Consider the following 20,689-nt stretch of genomic DNA (forward strand, 5'->3'; position numbering starts at 1 on the left):
ACACAAAGAGCACTAAAACCTCCGAGGAAGTAAACACCTTTGGGAGAGCCAATTGAAAGCGCATTGAAGAAGTTGGTTGCCAACAAGATTATTACATTACCAAATAATCAACTATTTCAACCAAAGGTAAAAACTTCATGGTGGAATGACTGGATTTTGTGAATATCACAAGAGCAAGGGCCATATGACTACTAATTGTCACAAATTGAACAATCTCATTCCAGATCTTATTGAAAATAGCACAATAGAAGTTGATAGTTATACATTCAATGAAGAGAATGCGATATTAGAGCAACCATTCCCAAAGCATGATAAGGGAAAGGCCCCTAAGATAGACAATAATTTCAATTTCATTAATGCGACCTATGTTACATTGTCAATCATATTACAAATTAAAAAATCATGTGTCTACCATAACCATAAAAGGAAAAGCCCCCAAATAGAATGTCACTACTCAAAGGGGTAAATTTACTTTACAAGGTTCTACATCAAAAATGATTTTATTGTCCAACAACCAATATGACCTTGTGATCAATGGGGGAAGACACCCACTCTTATTTCAATCATTGAGCTTTCGCACATTTCAGCCTCACGCAAAGCTATTTTGGAAAAAATCTTGTAAGAGACATCCATCCCTACTGATCTAAATGTGGACCAATTGCAAGCCATGATGGGACACCTTTCTACCCCTCATTTCCTTACATTTACTAAAGTAGATGATGTATCTCCATAATAACCACATAATGCACCACTTCACATTGAATCTTTTCTCCATAAACATCACATAAAATGAGTATTGATAGATGGAGGAGAAGGTCTCAATATATGTACATTAAAATCTATCTTAGCATTGAGATTGTATAAAAATATTGTGGATTCTAGGAAGAAAACCAATATAAAGGCATATGATGATGAAGAATGCTCCTCCAAAGGAACAATCACTTTACCACTTAGAGTTGGGCCAATAAGAAAATATGTAGTTTTCTAAGTCCTTGATCTTCATCATGTGTAAAATATACTTTTGGGATGACTATGGATACATGCAATGAGAGTAGTGCCTTCGAATTACCACCAATACATCAAGTTCCCACACAATGGAATAGAAGTCATAGTTAAAGGAGATCCAAACCATACATGTATTGCAACAATCTTCGACCAAGACCCGCACCAATAGTCACAATGAATCGAGAATCTAATCCATCTTAAACCTACTTTGATCCAATATCTTTGAAAGCTTCCACTTTAGAGAAAGAAGAAATCAAAGGAAAATTAAAGGACAAACGAATGGGAGAATACAACCTAAATCAAACCATGTACTTAACACAATTGATGGACTCTCCCAAGACTTATGGTAGACCACATCCTTCAAAGAAAATATCAATAGTAATCATAAAATGGGATCCCACTACCCTCCAGAAATGGGGAGAAATGGAAGAGGAAAATATCTACAAGATTCTTTACAAGGAACCCAAAGAAAAACCTAATCAAGACCACATCACAATACTACTTGAAGACTGTAAAATAGGCTTCAAGTTTCAAAAATAGAGGGGATACGATGGAGAAGGTTCTCTTGGACTACAAAACAGGTTTGGCTGAACCTGTGTGGCGGTTGTGTGGTGCCTAAATGGCAAAATAAGTTCGACCAAAATCAATTTGGCCAAACCTATTTTCTACACAAAATATTTGGCTAAAATTAGTTCAACAAAACCTATTTCGGCTAAATATGTCTATATGTCATGTGATGTGGTAGCCAAATCACCATTTTTTCTATGCATTTCTAAAACGTTCCACTTCTACTATATTTTTCTTCAAGAAGAATTTTTTTTTAAATGAAAAAAAATACTTTTGTAGAATAAGTCAGGAATCTAGACATATAACTTTTTTAATGTTTTGATAAATTTTAATTATATGTTTTATTTTCTAAACATTGGAAGGAGGTTTTTAAAGTTTGAGAAGATGTTGATTTGAAATAAAAGAATAATTAAATGATATTAAAAAAAATTACAAAATATATTTTTCACTAGATGAGGGAATCTTCTCTAAAATAGTATAATTTGTTTTTTGATAATGATAAATTTAATAGACAAAAGGTGACACCAAATGAAAACTATGAAATTCGGCTATGTTGGAATTTAGAATGATATTACGAGAAAAATATAAATCCAAATTTCCTTTTTTTTGTTTGTTTTTAGCATTGCATATATATGTCATCTATTTGGAAAATTAAAATCAAGGAAAAATAGGTTTTCTTTTTCATTTTTTTGTGATGCCAACTAGAACCTTTGATTTTCAGTATTTTTCAGCAACAAAAAATCAATCTTTGAATATATTAAAAAATTATATAAATATGAAAAAATAAAAAATAACAGACATGAATTTTTTAATATTTCAACATTTCATCAATTTACATCATTTTGAAATTCAATTTAGAAATATCACTTTTATGCGATCGAAGTTAAATAACTTTAGTTGTGCTGACCATTTCCTTTATAAAAATGTGACATAGTTTGCGCTTTTACTTGAAAGATGCATCTAACTCCATTTTGGAATGCAAGAAAATGCTCTAACTAAATCTTCTAGGGTAGCCACATGTGGACACCGCTTGAAAATTGGCCTGGGCAGTCCTTGACCTCTACTACAGTTGGGTTTGCAACGGAAAAAGGAATACAAGATGATCTCACTTCCATGCTTAAAGGTAAATATGTTTTGATCGCTCTCGGTCAAAACCATCAACAAATTCTTCCAGATGCCGATGAAATTGCTCAAGAAGAAATTTGATTGCTCTAAATTTCCTCTGACCACACTTAGTTGCGTAGAATCACTCTAAAATTGCTCTGAATGCAAGCTGATTAATAATGAAGTGTGTTCAACATTTTAACCTTTGATAAAAACCCTAATCTTCCATTGACATAAATGACTACAGGTGAAAGATATCGATCTCACTCAGAACATATCCATGCTGTGTAATCCTCTCCAATATCTAGAACATCTTCCAAAACTCTTTCTGGGGCACATGCAGCATCTTCATGAATTTTTCCTACCCCTAAGGAATCTGCCTTAGATACCAAATCAGATTCATGTCGGTGCAGGAGCAACCTCTTCTGCCAGATAAGTAATCGGTATATTCCCATCTAATGATTGTTCTCCAATCTTCCTAACCCGTCTCTAAGTATGATCTTTCCAGATTTCACTAACCTTCTCTTTTCCTTTGTCATTTGATCCTCCATTACTAACCGGTGGATTTTTGTTTCTACATAACTTAGCAATATGTTTAACTTCATTACATGCATAACATGTAACATTGTTCTTCTGAATTGCTTTACTAAAACTAGTGAAATTGCTTGACCTGCATTGATTAGCCATACGTCCAAATTTTCCACAAGAATAGCATTTAACATTCATTCTACAATATTTTGTCTTATGACCAACCTTATTGCATTTAGAACATTTACCGAGAGTAGAATCAAAGTTCTGATTTTCTCTATTTCTACATTGCCTAGAAATGTGACCGAATCTATTACAAACAACACATCTACCACTAAATTTATAAGCATTGAAATTGTCTTACCAATGCCTTATGGTTTTGACCTTCATTAGTAGTACCAAAACTTTTTCGTTGCTCAAATCCAAGTCCACTGGAATCTCAAATCTGCCCATGTCTCTTCAATTACTCATCAAGTTGTGCTGAGCTGATCTTGAATTTTTATTTATACTCACTTGCAGTATTTAAACCTTCTCTTAGTATTATCTTTTGCCTCTCAAGATCTTTCTCATTACTCTAGGATTGTACCAAATGATTTCTCAACATATCATTTTCATGAACCAACCTACCACATTCTTCTAATTTGTTCTTCAGGGATACAACAAGATTTTCTTCCTTTTTCTTTTTTTCTTGAATCTCCTTAGACATCCTAATAGTTATAACTTGCATTTCATTCTTCATAACCATGTTCTCCTAACTCAATTTCTCACATTATTCCTTAAGTGCATCTTTCTCTTTATCATCTTAATTTTGTAAAAGTTCCTTCCTTCTAGCTTGAATAGATGATAGCCTCTCTTGTACGACAAGAATGAATTTCATAGCAGAATTAAATTCATCTTGTACCTTTACGTTCTTCAACCTTTCAACATCATTATCTTCAAGTGCCATCTTAAGTTCCTTCTCCAAAGCCATATTCATGGATTTAGGGTTTCAGGATCTTCCTCAAGCTGTTAAACTTCCTTCAAGGTGCAAGGCTCTGATACTAATTGTTGGAAACCAATAACATTGAGAGGGGGGGTAAATTAGTGCTATACCATAATAGTAAATTTTAGCCTTATTAAAATATGCATACACCAACTGGTAATTGGTACATATAGAATTGAAAGAAGTAAAGCAACCACTAAGCCAAACACATAAATGAGAATCATACCACACATATTTATACGTGGAAAAGATCAAAGAGGAAAAACCATGGTGGAATTTGTGACCCACAATATCAATCCATTGGCCATATGAAGAGATATTACAAAATATTTCAGTCCTATCAATCTTTGTAATACTATTTATAAAGTCCTCTCAAAAGTGATGGTTAATAGAATCGAACCCCTATTGGATAAGATGATATCTAGAAATCAGGAAGGGTTTGTAAAAGGGAGAAATATTCTTGATGTTGTTATAGTTACTCATGAACTTATTCATTCTATGGAAAATAGTAAAAAACCATCCATGGCTCTTAAATTAGATATCTCTAAAGCTTATGATAGAGTTTCTTAGGACTTCCTCTTTGAGGTTTTGAAAATATTTGGGTTCAAAGGGAAATTCCTAAACTTGATTGAGCAATGTGTGTCCACTCCTTAATTGTCTATTCTCATCAATGGATCCCCTAAATGATACTTCTCTTGTGGTAAAGGTCTCCTCTAGGGAGACACCCTCTCTCCCTATATGTTCATCATTGTTGTAGAAGTTTTAGGTAGGAATATTGATAAAATCAAAATGAGAGGAAAGTTAGAAGGTGTGAAGGCTGCTTCTACTCTTGAGCCAATCTTGCACCAGCAGTTTGTGGATAACACAATAATTTTCAAAGAATCTTATGTCTATTAAGCTAAACTCTAGAAAAGTGCATTAGAAAATTATGCAAAGATCTCCAGGTAACACATAAATTATGAAAAAGTAAGATTTTCTTCATGGATACTAATCCAACCCTTCAGGAGAAGACTACCTCCATTTTAAAGTTTCAAACTGCTATTCTCCCCATCTCTTATCTTGGGATACCTCTCGTCTCCAAATCCCCTTCCTAAACCTTTTGGAATGGGATAATTGAGTAAACCTTTTGGAATGGGATAATTGAGAGATTTAAAAAAACTAGCAAGCTAGAAAGAGAAGCCCCTCAGAATGGTGGGAAAAATCCTTTTAGTGAAGTCCTTTCTCCAAAATATCCCGATATATTATCTCTCCCTATTCAAAATCCCTGGTAATGTGGCTGAGAAGATGAAAAAAATCCACAAAATATTCCTCTGGTCTGGTACTAAGGAATGAAGCAAACTATCCCTATAATTTCTTCGGATATGGTTTGCATACCTCTAAAAGGGGAGGTCTTGGTTTAAGGAAAATTAAAAAACTTTAATAAAGCCTTTCTATCTAAAATTGGATGGAAACTTTCCGAAGGAGAAAAAGTTTTGACTAAAATAGTGATATCCAAATACCTCAACACCAAGAGAAGCAATTAACTCTTTAATCAAATTGATCTTCCTTTGGGATCCCCCATCTGGAATAATATAGCTAAAATAAAGAATTTCATGAAAACGCATGGCATAATGATAATTGGGGATGGTAATAAAACTAATTTTTAAGATGAAATCTGGACTCAAAACTCTGCATTTGCTAATTAGCCCCAACTAAGAATTTTCAAGAACTACTTGAGTAGGGAATGTGGGTAAAAGGTCTGGAACTATGTGGATTGGCAAGGGAACTATGCAGCTTGGAAAAAAATTGAAGATCTGATTCATAAGTTCGATGACATCCCTACCCTTCTTCAAAATAAACTTTTAATAAGAACTACATAGCTTCTCTCCTTTCTTCCTGATTGCTCATTCTTCCTACCTTATTATGACGATGAATGGATATGGAAACTTAGTTCTATATGCACCTTCTCTATGAAACTGGCTAACCAATTTTTTGAGGAGAAATTTGCTAAAGAATTTAATTGGAAAGAGATATGGATAAAAGGATTAACCCAAAAAATAAATTGGTTTTGGTGGGCAACAACTCATGGAAGCATTCTTACTATTGACAATCTCAATAACAGATGCTTCTCCTTTGTTAATAGATGTGTTCTCTACTACTAGGAAATGGAAAGTATAGATCACTTATTCCTTCACTGCAATTATGCTAAAGATATATGGGATGTAGTTATGAAGGATTTAAAAGTCTTCTAGATCCACCCACAAACAATGAGAGATTTTATGAAACTCTCACCCAAGTCTCCATATTGTCATCCTGTGGTGAAAAACATTTTGCTCCAAACCCCTCTAATTATGGCTTAGAATTTATGGAAGGAGTGAAAAATTAGAGCTTTTAGGGATGAAGAAAGAAACAACAAGTCCTCTTCCACATTATCAAATAGCAGATCAAAGAAAATATCAATGGAAGCACTTCTAGCACTTCTAAATTCTTCCCAACTTTGCTGGACCTTCGACTAAAGAAAATTTGGGGCATCAACCAAGACTTTTTCAGGCTATATTGGAAAACTATGGAGCTAAGGAAGAATTGCTACTAGAACCCTCCTTAGACTGGCTAGCTCAAATGCAACTTTGATGATTGCTCTAAAGGGAACCCTGGCTTGTCTCGTACTGGAGGCTTAATCAGAGACCATAATGGATGGTTGATAGAAAGGTATGGTGCTAATATTGGGGTAGGATCTAATAATAGAGTTGAAGCTATGGCAGCCTGGATGGGTCTTCCAAGACTCCAGAACCTCACAAGGGGGAATGTGGTTTTTGAAGGCGATTAAAATATGGTAATTGACTGTCTGAAAGAGTCCACTATTGCCCCTTGGGAGATTAGAGGAATAATAACTAATTTCATTCAACTATGAAAATCCTTTAAAAATATTAAATTGAAACATATATTCAAAGAGGGTAATGTGGCCGCTTATGACATTGCAAATCAAGGATTAAGTAAAAATGAATGGTGGTTTTTTAATTTTGAAGACAACTTGATGAGACTTAAACAAATTCTTGCTAAAGAGAGACACAAACATCCTCAGTCGAGTGGAGTTAACCATTCAAGATGATGGATGAAATCTTCTTTTGTTTTAGAAATGACTGCCAAAAATTTCAAATTTCAAAATAAGTGCTTGCCTTCTTACAATATGCATTGTAGGATTCTGATGACTTGGATTAGTGGATTTATGTGGACCCAACTACGCTAAAAAAGGCATGACATGGATTTCAGAGAAAAGAAAGATCTAGAGAATGCTGCAAATCTTAATTATCATTGCAATGAGGAAATTTGGGAGTTATTTCAGGATGCGGGGCTCATCCCCTATTTCCTTGCCATGAAAGGCTACAATCGCTCCCTCTTGGATATATTCTGCAACTCTTAGTAAAAAGGTGTAGTCTCAGTTGGAAGCATATCCTTTGTGGTGTCGCCTAAGTACATTGTGGAGGTTACAAGTTTGCAAAATGAAGGAGAAAGAGTGGAGAAGTGGAGAAGTGGAGAATACAAAGATTACACGAAGAAATTATTCAAAGATGGGGGAAATCCTATTACGATTCAAAATGGGTATTGGCCATTATGCTCTTCCTAAACTTTTTCCTATTGTTAGTTATTTTGTGATGTGGTATTTTACTTTAGAAGGGAGCTATACTACTATGCATGGATATCATTTTCCTTTTCTCAACCATATTAGGCATGGTGAGAAAATGAATATTCCTTTTTTTCTGGTCTTGTCCCTTGAGTCTTGTATCTAGAATAGAGCAAACCCTCCGCTCCATCAAGGTCTTATTTACCTACTATATAAATATGCCTTTAAACACTCCCTAAGCCATAACCATTTGATTCCCTCAAGGAACGAAGAGGAAATCCCAAAGAAAAATCCCAAGAAGAAGTAGGGAACCCTTGCTAAAATTGAAGTTTTAGACTCCAAACCCTACCACTCGCCGTATTCCAATCCTTTGAGTAAGCCGAAGGGTAAGAAAATGCTTCAATAAATTGCCCCCCTAGAACTTTCCCTTCTATGTGTCAACCTAGATAAAATAAAATTGGAATCCCCTAAGAACACTCTTGTCAAAACCAAAAATACTGGGAAACAGTCTACTAGAAAAAAGTATAACTATTAACCTGAATCTACATGAATCAAAGGATGGGAAATAAAAGACCCAAGATCAAGAGAGGAAAGAAAGTAGCTCAGGGGAGAGGAGATCAACCTGACTTAGAGCCAAGAAGAAGATATGTAAAGGGGAAAATGAGGAAATGGGAAATTATAAGGAAGAAGTCTATAACTTGGAAGAAAATGAGGAAACTTCTAGGAAGAACACAGAGGATGAAGAATTTCAGGTTGAAGATGAAGACCGAGAGGAAAATTTCAAAGATGAGATGGAAGAAGATAGTGAGAAGGAAGGTAATGTTGAAAAAGAAGAAGACTCGGATAACCCTGACCAAATATTGTTGGCTCCTAAGTACCTTGATAATGAGGAAATTGTCCCCTATTCTTAGGAGCCCCAAACTGGAAAGGAAAATAATAAGGATATGGCTGAGAAATTAGAGAAGCTATAGGATAGAATTTCTAATCTAGAGGAGAGGAATGAGGGTTAAAAAAAGAATTTAAAAATCTCAGGAATGCCTTCAGCGCCCTCTATTGTATCATAGATGGTATCATGAATAAAGTTGTTATGGGGGTGGTGTTAGGATCTGGTAAAATCAAGAAGCAATTAAGGATGCTGGCAAAATAAGGTAGGGAGGGGAGAGATTCCAATGATGGAGACGGGTAGATGACACCTGGGAAAGTCAAATTGACAATCTCCAAAGGAATTGGAACTTGATAAAGAAGGACTAGCTACTCTTTGGTTTTTGTTGTGTTTTTTGTTACGATATTTAGAAAGTTAATCTGCTAGGCCCGCGAGCCTTTATATTTGAACTTTATTATGTTGATCTATGATACTAATATGTTTATTATGGATATATACTATGATATTAGTGAGAATGGTAGATGCAATATGGTTAGAATTAGTAGATTAAGCCATAGGGATATGATGATTTTTTATTACTTTTGAAAGGAGTGGCTCTACTTCTATGTCTTTCGGGATGATTGTTCTCAAATGGCTTAATGTTGTTGTGTGGTAATTGTATTGTTTCATAGGTTCAGGGCCTTCTCCTCACTTATATAATCAAAAATATTGTTATCTTGCACCTAAATTTGCAATAAAGAATTCAAAGAACTCACTCATTTGGTAAAAAGTGAAATATGAGTATCAATAAAACAATTGAGAAAACAAATTATCAAATTTATCATATTCCATATGTTGAATAAATATTCACCTTGAAATCATATAATTTTTTGTTGAATTGGTGAGTGTTGTATGGTCAATACCCTAAATGAAACATATGCCATGATAAAGCTTCTAGATTGAAAGGCTTAAAATATTCATGAATATAGTGTTGGTAATTGACACTCATCGGGTGATTTGAGGAGACTTTTGGTAGTTAATTATTTGTTTAGGGTTGTCATTGATGCAAACTATTTGTGGTGATTCGATCCGACAGTGGTGATCCAACTTATCCAGAAGATGGAGGTAAATGGTAGACAATTAACCAGTGAAATAGGGTATAATAGGGTATTTCAGTAATGCTTTGATCCAAACTGATCTTTGGTGATTACAGTATTTTTGGTGATTATTTTTGTGATCTCGATGATATAGAAGACCTTTAGGAAGCATGCGGTTATAATATTTTAGTTCGGTGCTATATTTTGTTCATGATTGAAGCTGACTTGAAGGAGATTATTCTGGTGGTAAGCCCGGATATATAAGATTATTTTGGTGAACTATTTCCGGTGTGTTGTATGTGTGGTGATCGATTATGGTGCATTTGAGCATAGTTTCATGTGCTCATTTTCTTTCAGACCAATCGGTAGCTAACTGAGATAGAATATTTAGTAGAACAAAGACAGTCAAAGATTCAAAGCCTAACCAGAACTCATCTTTGCATAGTCAAATGTTGATTAAGAGTTCATTTCATTGTAATTACACATTGGAAACAAATTGTAAGTCAGTGAGACTTCCTTGAGGGTTGCAGCTCTCTAGGCTACTTTATTGAGCAGCGAGCTCTAAGTAGCGAGCCTGAATGCAAGTGCATTCCCCTCTATGTAATATTTATGTAATCCTAGCCATAGTATATGGATATTGTGGGTTTGAACCCCATAGTGGTTTTTCCCTTTCCGATTTTCCATGTAAAAAATTCTAGTGTTGTGGGTTTGTGTTTCTATTGTTGCATGTTTATGTTCTTATCGGTTATGTATTGTTAATTGGTGGATAAAGAATAAGTTTGTTGTTTCAATTTCGAGTAAATCACTAATTCATCCCCCCCACCTCTCAGTGATCTCTGATTCTAATAATTGATATCAGAGCCTAGTTCCTCTAAGGAAGCTTAACCACTTGAGGAAGATCTGGGAGATTGATTCAATGAATTCTGGTTTTCAAAGATAACTCAATGTGGCTGATGAATTTATTAGTGAACTGAAGGATCAACCAAGTATCTATAGAGAAAAGAGGAAGGAATTAATGGACAAGTTGAAGGAAAAACAAGATCAGATCATGGAATACCAGGACAAAACTGATGAGATTAACAATCTTGAGAGAGAGAATGTTGCTTTGAAGAATGAGATGCAATCCATTGTGATGAGATTGACTAAGGAGATTGAGGACCAAAATAAGAATGAAGAAAATCTGGCACAATAATTGAAGGAAAGAGATGATGAATGATTCATGATTACCTATGAGAATGATTAGTTGAAGCTTGAATTGACATGATAAAGGAATAATGGTCAAGAACTTGAAAGATAGGTTGTTACCTTGAGGAATGAACTTGCTACTGCCAATGAATACAAAGACAAATTTAAAGCTAGTTATACAAGACTTGATGAGATGTTGGAAAGTCAAAGACATGGAAAGGATATGCAAGGCCTAGGATTTGAGAGAGGTGAATCCTCCGGATCTGGACAAGGCAACGCTAAACTTGACCAAAAAAAGAGCAATAATTCTTCAATAAGACAACCTAATGCTTATAAATTGAATGGTACATGTTTTACTTGCAACAAATTTGGTCATATAGCAAGTCAGTGCAGAAGTAGGATGAATAATTTGATGATGAACAATAACAATATGAATAATGTTTCTACCTTTATCAATCAGTGTTTCATATGCAATAATTTTGGACACAAGTCAAATGTGTGTAGAGTAGTAATAAATAACTTTGAAAAAAAAGATGCTATGCCTATGGAATATTTGGACATATCTCTATTCAGTGCAGGACAAGACAAAACTAGATGCACTTCAGACCTATGAAGAAAAATGTTATTTGTAGAGCATGCAACAAAATAGGTCACATTGCAAAATTCTATAGAAGCAAAAATAGTGCTTTGGTTGACAAGAACAAATCAGATGAAAAGGGAAAGGAAAAAGTAGATGAGACCAGAGACCAGCATAAGAAGCTTTGGGTAAAGAAGGATGAATCTAAGGCAGATAATGAATCTGTACCTGAGTTAGGTGCAGAATCTTCATCCTGTAACTAGGGCTTTTGGCCTTAAGGGGAGGCAAATCAATGCAAATCTTGTAGTACCCCTTGTTGAGATATATAGTGAATGGATTACAGATGGAACTTGATATCCGAAACTCAGATGGCTAATTTTGGCATCGGGTAGTGGAGCAGGGCATCCAATTGAATATTTGAGGAGTATTTATTTTAATATAAAATTAGGGTTTGCAAAGTTAAAAGGGCAAATATGAGAATCATTCTTCACTTTGCGAATATTGTTTTAGAGATAAGGAACAAGGTGATTAGATTTTCTAGGCGATCAAAGAGCTAAAATAAATTTGGCGAAGCTATCTACGGTATGATACAGGTGGTTAAGGTATTTTTCAAAGGGCATCTTTCTAAGTTTGGTTTTCTAAGATTTTTAAAATGGCATCCGCATCTTCCATTGCTACTCTACTGCTAGTTGAATTTAAGGAAAGGACCCATCATGTATTCATGAAACACCTTTAAAAATCCATGGAAGACAACTTGGTTGGAGTATTTTCCTTCGTTCCACATGGAGTCTTGCATGTTGATGATGTTCGAGATTATATTCACTATGAAATTGAAGAAACTAGCTTGGAAGATATCTTGGACCTATACACAGATAAAATCATGGATGATATCAGAAATCCTAAGCCGGAATATGCACAACTAAAGAAAAAGGGTTTCACCTAATTTGTGAACTTTTTGACTTTTGATTAGAAGGAGTGGGTAAGATATGTGTTGAGAAGGATGTACACTAAATTTATGTGTCTAGACGAACCTTACAAGATCACCACTGATGCTATTAGGGTAGTTAACTATTTGAATCAAACTAGTGAGAAGCTAGGGTTCTGGAAGATCACAAACCCTACCATAAACAAACTAATTGTTGCAGAGTTTGATGGGTGATCAATGAAGATCAACATAATTGAAGAAGATGATGTTAATTTTTTTTCAATGGTGATTGGTTACAAGGTGTATCAATCCAACAGACTAAATTTGTTATCTAGCCCTGCAATTCATGATGCTTATAAATTGGTCAAGGAAGATGGTTACTATAACCTGTGTAGTGTGTTGTTGGAGGAATTACTGATAAATTATTTGAAAAAGATTAAACATGATAAGAAGTATGTTTTTAAATTTGGGTCTCTGATTATCTATATGGCTCTCTACTTCATGAACCAAATCTTTAGAACTGACAGGGTACAATGGGCTTATGACAGACCAGTTGTGCAATAGATAAAGAAAATAATTGATAGTCTTGGAAACCAAGACAATCAAAAGGCTACAATGTGAGCTTTCTTTAAAACATTTCAAGATAAAATGAAATAGAGAGTCAAGATCCCCAAAGAAATTGTTAAGAAATATGAGGGGACAATTTGCTTCATGGTGAGAAAAGATGAATGTCTAATGGAAGCAGTTCAACCCTAGTCAGTAAAGATAATGCCAATGGGGTATAAAGTTGATGAGCCTACCTTGAATGCATATGCACAACACCTGTTGAATGCTCAGGAAGCCACCAAGGAGGAGAGGTTCGGAACCTGCAAAGAGAAATTAATGGAGTTGCACTCTAAGTTCTATGAAGTAGTGAGGAAGAGGAAGGTGGAAAAGATTGTGGAAGACAATCTTGTTGAGGAAGGCCATCCCTGAGAAAGAGTCAAGGTTGCTAGGGTTGAAAGGGATGTAGTTGAAAAAAAAAGAAACAAAGGCCTACATCTCCTCCCGTTAAAATAAAAGTGACTGGACCTTCTCCCACTCAGGTGAAGACACCTCCTATTGAAGTTGATCCTTCTAATGTATCTGCTAAGTGGAAAGGCATTCTGAGGAAGAAGAAGATGACACAAAGAGAGTATGTAGTTGTTTCTCTAGTGGAATCAGAGAATGGATCTGATTCAGAAATTCACAAGGCACCAAAGTAAAGTGAATTTTCTAGAGTGATTTGGAAACCCCAATCTAGTGGTGAGAAGTAGGAGCCAAAGAAGAAGAAGGCAAGATCTAATCCTGGACTGACAACCAAGCCTAAGAAATGAAAGAAGACAAAATCAGATCTGGATGAGGCTATAGAATCTAGTAAGAATAAATCCTCTAAAATAGAGTATCATATTATACCTCCTCTAGCTACTCAGGAATTAATTGATGAAATTATTAAAGATGGGAATTTGAACATCTCTATATATTATGTAAATATGGATGATAAGGATCAAAGATAGATTGATGAAGCTATAATCTTGTGTATGTATGTATTTAGTAAAACATTAATTGAATTAGAAAAATATCTTCCCAAAGATTTGTACAACCTAATTGATGTTAGGAGAAAATCTGCTAGTCAAATGGAAATAGAAATAAAGGAGAGTGAACTGGTTAATCAGTGTACCAGTATCACAATAGAAGAAATTGACATATTAATTTTATTAGAAAATAAGAAGGAATTCATAAGTAAGCATAGGGTCAAAAGTCTTATGGTTGGCCGAGTTGAAGAAATAAGGAGAGAAACCAGTGAAATCTAGAAAAAAATTCTCATCAAGAACTGGCTTGTAGATACTGCCACTCAAAATAATGCCACTCGGTTAGAGAATCCTCCAACATACAATGTAAATATAGAAGAGGATACTCGGGATGTTGTTGAACAACAAATTTGGGATTTCAATAAGGTTGAGCCTACAAAAGAAAGTGATAAACTAGCAAAGGTAAAGGATGGTGCACAAAGTGGTGACACCGATGCATAGGAGGCACCCAAAGAAGTTAAATCCATGCCTGTTGAGGAAGAGAATAAAGAAGATGTGAAACAAGGTGAACTAGATAAGGATAAAGGCAAAGGAATGGAGACTCTGGTACTTGTGGCAATTGACACTATAAAAACCCAAAGCTTAAGGAATTTTCCATAGTTCAACACTAATTTTGATAAAACCTTTGACCAAATGTCTCTAGCTAAGAGAATGATAGTTGCTACTACTCTTCAGGCGTGAGTCAGTCAAGAGATAGCACAATCAACATTAGAAGAGAAGAAACACATTGAAAAATCTGTTAAAGTTTTGGAATAGGTGGGTACCGGATCTGCAACTTGATCCAAGTACCAGTTCATCCGGTAAGCTTAAAAATTTAATTGATCATATATCCAACCAATTTGATTCTTTATCTAAAGCATTAGCTCAGCAAGCTATGGAGAAGTTTTAGGATGCAAAAATTCAAACATTTTTGCAAATGAATAATGAAGATAAGGCACCGCTAGATAAAGAGTTGAAACTGATTGATGAGGCCTTGGTGGAAGGCAATAAGATTTACAAGTCTTGTCTACTTTTGACCAATTTTACTACTGAGATAGACAAGTAGATAGAGAATTGTAAAGGGTAGCTAGCTCATATTTCTTAGGCCTATGATCCCACAACCAATTTAACTAGCACTATTAAGAGACAAATTTTGAATATCACTGAGTAGATTAGGAATTTTGAGAAGGAAAAGGAGAGGATGATTAGGAAATTAGGTGAACTCGGGAACTTAATTGGTCCCTAGTTGGACATCTTAGTGTATCATAAGATTGACTACATTCATAACATGTCTCAAGAGACTCCTATTGAGATTGCAGCTATAGAATTTCATGATTATATTTTGAATGGTTTTGTTTCAATTTTAGAGAAGTTACGAGCAGGATGGAATACATATCTTGGGCTCTTGAAGATGGAATATGCAGATATATTGAAGCATGTATATATTTAATCCTTCGCTGAGTGTGTATATATATGTATAGGCAATTTTGGTACACACCCTATCTCTAGCATTATTGTCAAAGGGGGAGAGATAAGGTGAAAAATGTACAGTATATAGATTGTTTGTATGTATGGAGTGTACAGTCAAGTGTATTGCAGATTCATGGATTGTTGATCTAATGGGGAGCCTTATAATTCTTGAATTCTTTTATTCTTTCATCCAGTTGTACAATTTTCAACACTTAGCCATTTTTCACAGGTGTTTACATCAATGCCAAAGGGGGAGATTGTTGGCAATTGACACTCATCTAGTGATTTCAGGAGACTTCTGGTGGATGATTATTTGCTTAAGGTTGTCATTGATGATAACTCTTTATGGTGATTCAATCTGGGAGTCATGATCCAACTTCTCCAGAAGATGCGGGTAACTGGTAGACAGTTAACTAGTGAAATAGTGTATAATGGTGTATTTTAGTAATTCTTAGATCCAAAATGATCTCTGGTGATTACGATATTTTTGGTGATTATTTTTGTGATCTCAATGATATGGAAGACCTTTAGGAATCATGTGGTTATAATCTTTTTTTCCAGTGCTATGTTTTGTTCGTGATTGAAGTCGACATGATCTACACGTTACACTTTTTAAAGATGACTTGAAGGAGATTTTTTTTGCGGTAAGATCGGATATATAAGATTGTTTTGATGATTAATTTTTGGTGTGTTGTATGTGTGGTGATATTTTTTGGTGCATTTGAGTTCATTTTCATATGCACACTTTTCTTTCAGACTAACTAGTAGCTAACAAAGACAAAGACAAAGTATTTAGAAAAATAGATAGTCAGAGATTCAAAGCCTAACCAAAACTCATCTTTGCATAGTAAGATGCTGATTAAGAGTTTATTTCATTGTATTTACACATTGTAAACAAATTGTAAGTCAGTGAGACTTCCTTGAGGCTTGCAGTTCTTCGGGCAACTTTATTCAGTAGTGAGCTCTAGGTAGTGAGCCTGAATGTAAGTGCATTCCCATCTATGTAATATTTATGTACTCTTATCCATAGTGTATGAATATTATGGGTTCTAACCCCACCATGGTTTTTCCCTTTCCAGGTTTTCACGTAAAAATTCTAGTGTTGTGGATTTGTGTTTTTATTGTTGCATGTTTATATTCTTATATGTTATGCATTGTTACCAGGTGCATAAATAATAATTTTGTTGTTTCAATTTGTAGTAGATCATTGATTCCACCCCCCCTCTCAGTGATCTTTGATTCTAACATATAGATACAAACATTATAAGCTTTGTTACAAAAGTAAAAATAGTGTTCAAGAGACCATATTACTTGTAAAATGAGCAACAATAGCTAAGGACTCCTAAATGGAATAACCTAGAGAGAATGGGAAGGCCTTGGAAAATAGTACACCAATTAAAGTGAGCCAATTTAGGTTTTGGAACTTTTGACTAGTTTGTGTGGAATCCACATTAACAAATAAAGGTTGGTGACTATAAATACCACTGTTGATTAAAAAAATGGGAAACATGAAAAAATGAGGAGAGGGTCAAAGATATCCTTCCCATTGTTTGTAATTCCAAAAAGTGACCTTTGGACACCACTTCCAATCTTTCCACCAAGGTTTGCAAGAAATAATACCAATTAATTGAATCATATTAGCAACAATACCCCCATAACTATGTCAATTTTTTTATAATCTTATTTAAAAAGGTGAAACTTTCTCATCACTTCATTCCATGAAATCAGACTTGAGAAATTTTTATAGAAAAGTTCATGCTTGTTTATTAAATATTAAGGAATGAACTCAAGGTATGCTTGAAAAAGGTACACTGTGAGATTTCAAAATGGGGAATTACTAGATATTCTTTTTAATTAATGGATAGATCATTATCAAATATAGAAACATTCCAGAAAATACAAGGTTTCATGGACTTTCAAGCTCTCCAAATACTTATTATTATAAAATTCCCTTGGATTTGCATCAAATTATTTTAAATGAGAAGGGTATGAAGCTCAATCCCCTTCTAAATAGACTACTAAATAGGATGACCAAAAGAGACATGACATTATTGCACTAGGATTTTCTAAACTTCATCACCTTGATGGGCACATATAATCCACCTAATAGAATTTTCTATATTCTGTTACTATGTAGATAGTAAACCTAATCCTCCACATTCTCAAGGGAAGGTAGTTAAATTCCCAAGATAGAAAATTAAGTCCCTTATAACTTTTTATGAAGACTTAATAAAAGTGAGAATAAATTTTCATAATTTCGTATACGAATCCCAAGAAAGAACCCAATATGAAGAATAATAAGCATCACCAGTTGCAATAATCTTAGAACAAACCTAAAATTTCTTTTCTATAGAGATGTTTTTTATGACCTAGTAAGCTAGATTCTTTTCTATTATAGTGAGAATACCTTTTCACAAGGAAGCTTGAGAGAAAAAAAAAGGAATACTAATAATCTAAAAATTTATGAACTTATTAACAACCATAGAATTGAGCCAATAAGGTGCAAGGAGGAAGAATTTTCTATAACATTTATTTTTGTGTCAATGAATGGAAAACTATAGGCTTTAAAAAATATCCAAGTATTTCAAGGTTTGTTCTATATTTTTGTCCTCTTTTATAACACTAAAAAAAGAATAATCTACAAAGTGATCACTAATAATCTAAGAAGTGGAGTTTGGATTTGACTTTGGTCTGGATATGATCTTGTTCTACAGTAGATTTTCTTTGCCTAGTGTTTGGTGTCGTTATTGAGTTTGATGCTTTGGTGTTGGTTTTGGCATAATCAATATGCAAGAAAGAGTACTAAACATATGCAGGAAATAATATTTAATGTCTCAATGGTAGAAGTTGGTTTTTACTATTCTCTTATAGTAAGGGTGTCTGTCACACTAGTCTAAAATATCTTTAGCGACCTCTAGATATGGTGAAAATTATGTTTTGATTTCATAGAAATGTTTGTGTGGTTCATGTAATGTTTCTTAGTTCATTCTCCGGTGGTGTTTATTTTTTAGAAGTGAGCTATGTTGGTTTGTGCTTGGTATATTCATTTATATTATGGTTTGGTGTGTTTGGTTGGATTATCTTTTTTGGATCATGCCTTTTTGGTTTGGTATGCATTGAATGTTGAGTTAGACCATTGCTATGGGTCTTACCATGTTGAACAAAGATTTGTCCTAGGAAATTTACATTGGAAGATGCCTTTTGGCCCATCAAGTGTTAAACCTTATTACTTATCTACATGTTTCATTTGGTGACAACTTTGGAGGATGTTCTGATGTGCGTGGACCATTATATTATACATAAAAGTATGTATTGAAATACTCTTAGGTCCCCTAATTATCATGGAGTGGACTACTTTGAGTATTTTCATTTGGGTGGCTTATTTTTATGTTATAATATTTATTGAATTCTTGGCTGACCCTCAATTACATTTTTGATGATCTATCTCACATTTAGGGAGTGTAGATGTGTGAGTTGTGTATGGATAGTGTCTAAATTAATGAGAAGAAAATGTCAACGAGATGCAAGTAGATTTGAGAATACTAATGTGCAAAAGTTAGATTGTGAAGAGCATTGAAGGTGATATATTTAGTGAGATAGTGTGTTGTAATAGTGGTAATTATTAAAGATTTTTGCCATGATATTGGTTAGTTGACACAAAAGTTCAAGGAAAATTTCATCATTAGGAGATTCTTCTCATATCATTTTTGTTATATTTTCTATTGCCGACAGATAGTGGATCTCCTAGCAGCCTCTTTTGTATCTTTCCCTGAAGCAGTGTGCCTTAGTTGAGAAAGTCCATGTATCTTATGCTAAGCCAGTGCACCTTAGTCTTGCAATTCCATAATGTTCATATTTCTCCTTAGATATAAGCCTAAAATTTTGTAATCAATTATATTTGTATTGAAAGTTGGCATTTTTAATATTACTAATAATTTTATTAGAGGATTCATGTGGATACATATAATCATAAATTATGATACAAGTGGGTGGGATCACTTACCAGGAAGAGAGATACACAAAAAGTTGTGATTGACTTCATTCTTGATCATATTTTAGCAAGTATTTTCTTCTTCCAAAAATATTCATAGTAAGCAATGTTATGTGGTTTGGGTCAACAATATTCACTGACCTATATCCTAAATTTGGAAAATGCACATCACATTCATCCTCATATCATCTACAAGGAAATGTTCAAGCAACATTGACTAGCAAGAACCTAATGAATATTGTCAAATGAATATTTAATAATTATAAGAAATCAAAGGATTCATAATTAAGTCTTGGTATTTGAGTTGAGAGAATAACACCAACGAAATATATTAGAAGATAACTAGTATAATTAGTTTATGTCAATGTTTTTATATTAATAATAAATAATTTGTTACAAGTATACAATGTTATATAGGAATGTGACGAGGAGTATGATGATACCATGACTTGTAGATCAATAGCTAATTACACTTGAGGGGTGTAGAAGGAATGCTTAAGATATGATTTTGAAGTGTCAACTACAAGTGACATGTACCTATTCAACAAGAAGGATACATCTAGGATTTTAACATTGGAGACAAAATCCTTCTATGGAAGACTTCTTGAACTCATGATTAGAATATCTCTTTCTATTTTTATCCTCCTTATATTCTCTTCTATGATGACTAGTCTTGTCACAATTCTAATAGGTTTCCTTGTAATTACAAACAGATTTATATGTCTTGTGACATTTATACTATCTTTCTTCTTCATCCTTCTTGCATTTTTATTTCATTTTATCACGAATACATAGGGAATTTGTAATAGATACCAAATTATTTCTTTGCATCTTTGAAAGTTTAAAAGATGCTACCAACTCATTTATTTTGAATAATACCCATCCTAAGGAAAAAAAATTATACGATAACTTTCCTCCATATTTACTACACTAAATTGTAATTGGGTAAACTCACATTATACACATGTAGATATTTGGACATAAAGATGACATCTTCCATCCTAATGGTATACAATGTCTTTCATAGAAATAATTTATTAACAAAATATTTATCTTGGTAAACATATCTCAATTTCATCCAAATAAATGAGGCAATGGTCTTTAAGATAAATTCCACAACATTGAATCAACCAAATAGCTTCTAATGAGAACCTTAAATTTTTCATTTATATTTTCATAATCTTCTTCTGATAAATGAATAGGTTT

Source organism: Cryptomeria japonica, chromosome 3, assembly GCF_030272615.1.
Source record: "Cryptomeria japonica chromosome 3, Sugi_1.0, whole genome shotgun sequence".
Classification (NCBI taxonomy): Eukaryota; Viridiplantae; Streptophyta; class Pinopsida; order Cupressales; family Cupressaceae; genus Cryptomeria; species Cryptomeria japonica.